Raw genomic sequence first — 7,062 nt, 5'->3', positions numbered from 1 at the left:
AGGAGGAGGCGGGGGGGGGCAGGGCTCAGAGCCGCCGCCGCCGCATTCCCAGGCCCCGGCCGCCGCAGACAACGTCTCCTTGCAGCGGCCCCTCCCCGCGGCGGGACCGGGATGGGGCGAAGGGGGGGGGGCCGGTCTCTCCCCTTCACCGCCTCCGCGGGGCGCACCGACCGTCAGCAAAACAAACCGCTCAGCGGCCGCCGCGCGCGCACGCACGCGCCCGCCGCCGGCGCCGCCGCCGCCTGCCAATCACAGGGGCCGACCCGTCGCTTGTCTGCCAATCACAGGGACCGAGCCAACCCACCCGACGTTACCGCCTGCCAATCACGGGCAGCGAGCCCGCCCCTCCCTCTCAGTCACGGGGGCCGAACCGTTCCATGCCAATCACAACCGAAGAGCTGCTGCACCGCCTCCCGCCAATCAGGCGGATGACCCCGCCCCTCCATCGTCACGGGGCGGTATCAGCTCAGACCCGCCCCTAAACCTGCCAATCACCTTGATGGATGTCTGTCTGGTAGTTGGGACCCGCCCCCCTACACTATTAGGCGTAGGTTGCAGAGCCAGCTGGTGAGGGTACAGCTGAGGCTGGGTAAGTGGGAGCCTGCACCTTGCCCTGCGTTGTGGGCTTGCCCAGGTTTGCAATGGGAACAGTGATGGGCAGGGCTGTTTAATTAAATGTAATTAAAGTAATGAGGCAAGGGAGGGATTCAGATAGTTCCCTCCACTATTCAGCTGCAGTCATCCTCGTGCTTCATCTGCCCCTCTGCAGGCCATGCACCTACTTGGGTTAGTTTCTTTAGCTAACCTCTATGAATTGGGGGTCATCTGCACTTGCTAGATCATTTAATGCTAGGCCTAGGGCACTCCTCTGTTACAGGATTGTCAGGCTCCTGCCTTCAAGGTCAGGTTCCCCAACAGTTGTGGGTGTAGCTTAAAAAAAATCTTGAGACAAACTCAGCTTTTTAGTATGGGTGTTGTTGAGCTCTTAGAATTCACATTTTCTGAACCACCAGGAAGGCCACAAACACTTCATTTAAAAAAAATGCAATAAACGAAGACTAAGATTCTCACATGACTCCAAGAATTGGGGCTTCAAGAACCACCCCAAGGGTTAGCAACCTTACAGTTAATTTTTTGCCACAATCAAAATAGACCATTTATTCCAGATGTGGTTTCAGTCTTAGGTAATGGCACCCCATTATCACTCCCCTCCTGACTGTGTTTCCTTAACAACTTCATATGAAAGACTCTGAAATGCTTTTGAAAATCCAAATAAATTATGTCAGCCTGTTCCCTTTTATCCGCTACTTTGTTGAGATGCTCAAAGAATTCTAGTGGAGGCAGGATTTTCCTTTATACAAGCCAGGTAGCTGCTGGTTCCCTTCACCTCTAGAGATGATTGTCAATATCTCTGCAGTGCTAAGGATGCAAATTTTTTCACAGCCCTGAGCAATGAAGCCAGATCAGTCTAATTTTTAAGTGTAGACCAGCCCTAATACAAACAAATCATTTAGTATTTCTGAAATGTCCCTACCATCTCTGGCACTCTTGACCCCTATAGTTAACCAGCAGACCTAAGACTTCCTGCTTCTGATATACTGAAATAATTTCTTGCTCTTTGAAGAATAATTAGCCAAAGGAATGAAAATTTCTTAGCCCTCCTGCATTATGTATATTATGCGCCTATCGGCTTCAGAAGGGTTTTCATAAATTTCAAGGCAAGAAAGGACCATTATGGTCATCGAGCCTCTCCTCCTGTATACCACAAGCCATTTAATTTCACCCAGTAATTCTGGGATCAAGCTCCATAAACTGTAATTGAGCTAGAGCATCTTTTAAAAAGACATTTATTCTTGATTTAAAAACTGCAGGTGGATAGAATCCCTGCAACCCTCATTGTTAGAAATTTAACCCTCATTTCCCGTTTGCATTATTCTAACTTCCACCTCCAGCCACTGGATTCTTTTTTATGCCTTTTCAAGATTAAAAGCAGTTCAAATAGCTTCTTCCTGGGTACTTAACCAAGTTACCCCTAAGCCCCCCTTTTCGATAAATTAAAAAAGATTGAGCTCCTTAAAAATTCTCATTGCAAAGTGTGTTTTCTACACCTCAGGTCAGCCATGTAGCTCTTTAGAATCCTCTCCAATTATTACAACATGCTCTGTGACGTGTGGACTGTTGTATTAATTTTGATGGAAAAATGGACCCAGAGAGTCAAAGAAGTTACCGGTCACTGTCTGCCACTAAAGTTAAGTACGGAGATCTCAGACTGCTTAGACTTATGGCAATCACCACCTCTAAACACTTTTATAGCCTTTTATTAAAGATACAGAAAAAGGGAAAAAACAGTTAAAGCATTTCAAATGCAAAGTATCAAAAATAAACCTTTCATTTTAAACAATATCTGTTATTCCCTTTAGCTGTAGGGAGTTTTTATAAGGGAACACCTCTGACGGTTTTTTAGCTGGCATGAAAGATGACTGATATTTTTGGGAGAGAGAGAAAAAGTTAGTCAAGATGAACTGAAGCTGCCGTTATTTTTTTTAAAGTCCGAGTCCCCTTCCTGTAGGACAAACACACACAAAACAGAAAAGAACAGCAAAGGTAAGAAATGCAGCTTCTGTCGCTGAAGCAATGTGGGCCCAGCACAGGGTCTTAGCAGTGACAGGACTAATACGGTGAGCAGGAGGGGTAAGCTCCACCTGGCAGCCTTTAGGTACATGTTTGATGCCTTTTCAAGCATTTTATCAAATTGACCAAGAGAAGTGTCCAACACGAATTTCACGCAGGGCTGGAGAGCAAGCTCACCCTCCCACTCACTGGGCAATGGTGGCTCCTGTCCCACGTGGGCCCAGCTCCAAGTGTTGTGACCTGGCGGATGGGGTCACGTGGCACCGCGCTGCCATGAGTTACATCGCACCACCACTGACTCCAATTTGGCATGGTTGCTTCTCCATCATGAGAAGAAATAAGGTGAAAAGATAAAACACCACAAGGGAGGGAGGGCAGGAACCCAGTCTCACAACCCAGGTGTTATTTAGGATTTAACCAAAGTCCATGGAGGCAGTGATGTCATTGGTTCCTTTCCATGGCCTGGTCTAGTCTAGTCAGAACACCTTTCAGGATTAGCACAACAAATGCCCAACAGTGCCATGGTGGAGTCCAGATGTCCAGAAGACGGTGGCTGTGGCAGCCATGACAATGAAGCTTGCTCCTTCCAGTCCACATGTCCCCAGACATTTTGATCTCTTCTCCCACAGCTGAACTCTCTCTCTTTTAAGGACCCCAGAAGGCAGTGATGAGCAGAATAGCCCATCCTCTCATTATTTTGTTCACCTATTAGGCCTAGCTTCCAACACACCAACTTTGGCCCATTAATTTCCATTTCCGTTCTCCTCTTGTTTTCCTGACGTGGTCTCAGCATAGTCCTTCAGCTGCACCTGTGGACCCTTTTCTTGTTTGGACTAATCCAATCTGTTCCCCTTTTGTACCTTTGTCTGCATTTTGAGTTATCTCCTTAGCTCAAGAAGTAGCAACTCGCATTTGGTTCTGAAGGCCAGGATTGATGCTAAAAATGAAATGACTCGGTGTCTGGTGCAAATACTCAAGTTTATGGGAGGAGGGATAGCTCAGTGATTTGAGCATTGGCCTGCTAAACCCAGGACTGTGAGCTCAATCCTTGAGGGAGCCATTTAGGGAACTGGGGCAAAAATCTGTCTGGGGATGGGCCCTGCTTTGAGCAGGGGGTTGGACTAGATGCCCTCCTGAGGTCCCTTCCAACCTTGATATTCTATGATATTTTATATAACAGTCAGAACTGGATTTGTGTTACCTTAGACAGCTCAAGAGTACAGGGCTCTACCCCACAATGCACCAGAATTGGACACAGTATTCCAGTAGTAGCCTCACTGACACTGCATATAGAAGTAACATCTCCCTGCTTTTACTCAATATTACCCTGTGTCTTGACCTGCCCCCTTCCGGGCACCAACACTGGTGTCTCTGGGTTGCTAGTACAGCCCTTTTATCCCCTGCAAACTTCCTCTTGGAAACATTTGCCTGTGGATATTGTGCAACTCTAGCTACTTTTCCTAATTCTATTTCGAGGGCCCAACCTCTCTTCAAAATCCCACTGATTGTCACTGCCTCCAAATTCTAGGTTTGAAAAAACACTGTACTTTTATTTAGTTAGATTAAATCTAGCAAATGTAACAGTAGCTGTTCTCCCACTTACTCCCAGAGGGCAAGCCTAATCTTACTGAGTGCAGCAGCCCTTCTCTTCCTGATCACAGTCTAGCTTCCCAGCCTGCTCTGTGATCTTTCCCTCTCCCCTCTGGAACAAACTGATGCGCCTCCAAATTCAACCCCCCAAAGCTCCCACCAGACAGGCTGAGTAGCGTGTCCATCCAGGAGTCTAAGCCTCTTTGTGCCTGTGAACCCAACAACAGATGTTCTTTTTTGTCTTCGTCCCACAATGTATCTCAGCATATAATTTCAAGTTAACATAGTTCCTTCTTCACACCATTTATACCTCCAGAGGATCAAGTCAGCTCTCTTTGCCACAGCATGAAGATGAGAACTCACATTCAGGTGGTTGGTTATCCACCATGGCCCCCAAACCCCTTTCAGAGTTGCTGTTTTCCAGGAAACAAACTGCATCAAAACACGTTTGCTTACCTCCAGTTTACCAAGTGATTCAGACTGCTCTCTATCAGTGACCTTCCTCATCGTTGTTTGCCACGATACCAACCTGTGTGTCACCTGCAAACTTTACTGGCACGGATTTGGAATTTTCTTCCAGATTATTGATAAAAATATTGGGGCTCAGAACCAAGCCACACAAGAACACTGACATACCTCTACTCTCTGGTTCTCCATCAACAGTTCTGTTTAGAGACCTCTCAGTTAGCCTGTTTAATCATTTATCACTGATTTTGTATGTTTTATTTCTTTAAATTAGGCAGTTATACAGTACTAAATCAAGAGGGAAGTGTTATCCCCAATTCACAGATTAGGAGCCAAGCACAGAGAGAATAAGGGACTTGTCAAAGGTCCCACAGGAAGTCTATGGCAGACAACCTGGGTTCAATTCCCTGGTCCTGTGTTCCAATCCAGTGTCTTAATCATCATCCCTGCATTTTGGCTGAATTTCCATTTTCTGAAGGATACCTGTTTGATTCAAATACCTCTTGATCCTTGCAATTACACATACGGTTTATTTTCTTTCCTTCCTGCTTCCTTGTTTCAGGACATGCATCCTTCTTGTGGATCTTAGTTGCCTCCATGCTGCCTCCTGTATTGAGCTAAAAACTTCCTCAGTTGCTCTCTCAACAGCCCCATATACACACATATTGAACAGGAGATGTGACAAGGTAGAATCCTGTGGAAGCCCACCTGAGCCCTTGCAGCAGGTATTTACTCACCTGATAATCTCCTGCTAGGATTTCTCAGAGAAAAGGAGTGAAGTTACTTAAGAGAGACGATCTACTCCTCATAGGTTCTGTAAGTGCCATCATCTCATGGTCAACGTCAGCAAAAGCACTTGAGAGATCCAAGTATCAACATGGATATCTGATACAGAGCACAAGTCAAGTCACTTCTCTGCATTTCTTCTGCTACTCTTCATTTATCTTGCCTACCTGGACTGTCAGCTCTTCAGGGAAGGGTCTGTCTTACTATGTGTACATACAGCGCCTAGCACCATGGAGCCCTGATCTCACCTGGGGCCCTACAGATAATAATTTTCCAGCCTCTCTCCAGGATGAGATCAGCTACCAGAGTTGTCTGTGCCATCCCTAGGCCTAAACCAAAAGTGAAGGAGACCTAGATAAAATGGGTATAAAACTGCTTGAAAACTGGCAGCAGGACCATGCAGGAATGAATCGATAGCTAAGAATCCAATTGCAGGGCAGTGTCTCGTGTGGCAGGATGGGTGTAGCCTGGCCTCATTCCTACCTAAAGGCACCAGACACTCCTCTGAAGCAAAAGAGAATCACCTCCACACCCATCCACCCACTCTTAGAGACACACTCAGGGCTGCCTCCTTCCCCAGGGAGCCATTAGGACACCTGCCCCATTCTCTGCTGGTTCTGTATGGGGCCATGCTCTGCTCTGATGGCACCTATCAGTAATGATCTTGGCCAATATCAAAAATACCACAGCTGCTCAATGGGTGAAAGAAGGATCATCTGCAAACATGATTAGCAGATCTCTATCAGCTCAGCAGAGGGGGCTCTTAGCAAGTTTATTTAAAGAATTAGGAGCTGTACTCTCCTCTTTAGGAAGGATCAAGTAGGCAAAAGGGATGGCACTGTCAAAAATGGCCTAACCTGTTTCAGAGACACTCAGAAGCAAATGATCTAGAATGTTTATGATCACCCCTAATACATATAGTACAAGATGGGGTACTAGTTGGTATCTGCTGTAGATGACCAAATCACATTAAAGAACAGGATGAACACTTATCTATGTGTAGAATATAATAAACTGATCATTGGGGACTTCAGTCGGGATGCTATATGGCGGAGGTCTCATGCTGCTAGCAGGAAAACTTCCAACGCAGAATTCTGGCTCAGGCCTTATCTTGACAGATAGACAAACTGATCTTTGAACTGAAAACTGGTGGTTGCTTAAACCTAAGGTGTGGCAGATCCACGTTCAAATCCCTTCTCCTCAGGCAAAGGGTGGGGATTTCAACTGGGGTCTTCCACATCCCAGAGCCAGTGGGCTACAAGGCTGAGGGGTGTCCTCTTTTCTTCCCTTGTAAGAACTGCTTTAGACACTTGGCTCCACCAGAGGGTACACAGCCAAGAATCCCATACAGCGAGAGCACCCAACTCTGGGATCGGACTTCGGACACACTCCTCTCTTCAGCATCTTCCATTGGCTAGCTTAGGCAGCTCCCCACCCAGGATGCTGGATTTCAAGAATCCCATTCTCATGTGCTGCGCCTGAGCACCTAAACACAGGTTTTGTGAGGCTCCTAGAATATCACTAGGATTAAGAGTTAGGCACAATGACTAAGTCCCTTTGTGAATCTAGCCTAACATGACCATCCAGCTC

This window comes from Gopherus flavomarginatus, chromosome 25 (genome assembly GCF_025201925.1).
Source record: "Gopherus flavomarginatus isolate rGopFla2 chromosome 25, rGopFla2.mat.asm, whole genome shotgun sequence".
NCBI classification, from domain to species: domain Eukaryota; kingdom Metazoa; phylum Chordata; order Testudines; family Testudinidae; genus Gopherus; species Gopherus flavomarginatus.
The sequence above is the reverse complement of the archived record's forward strand: the minus strand, read 5'-3'. Positions refer to the sequence as shown.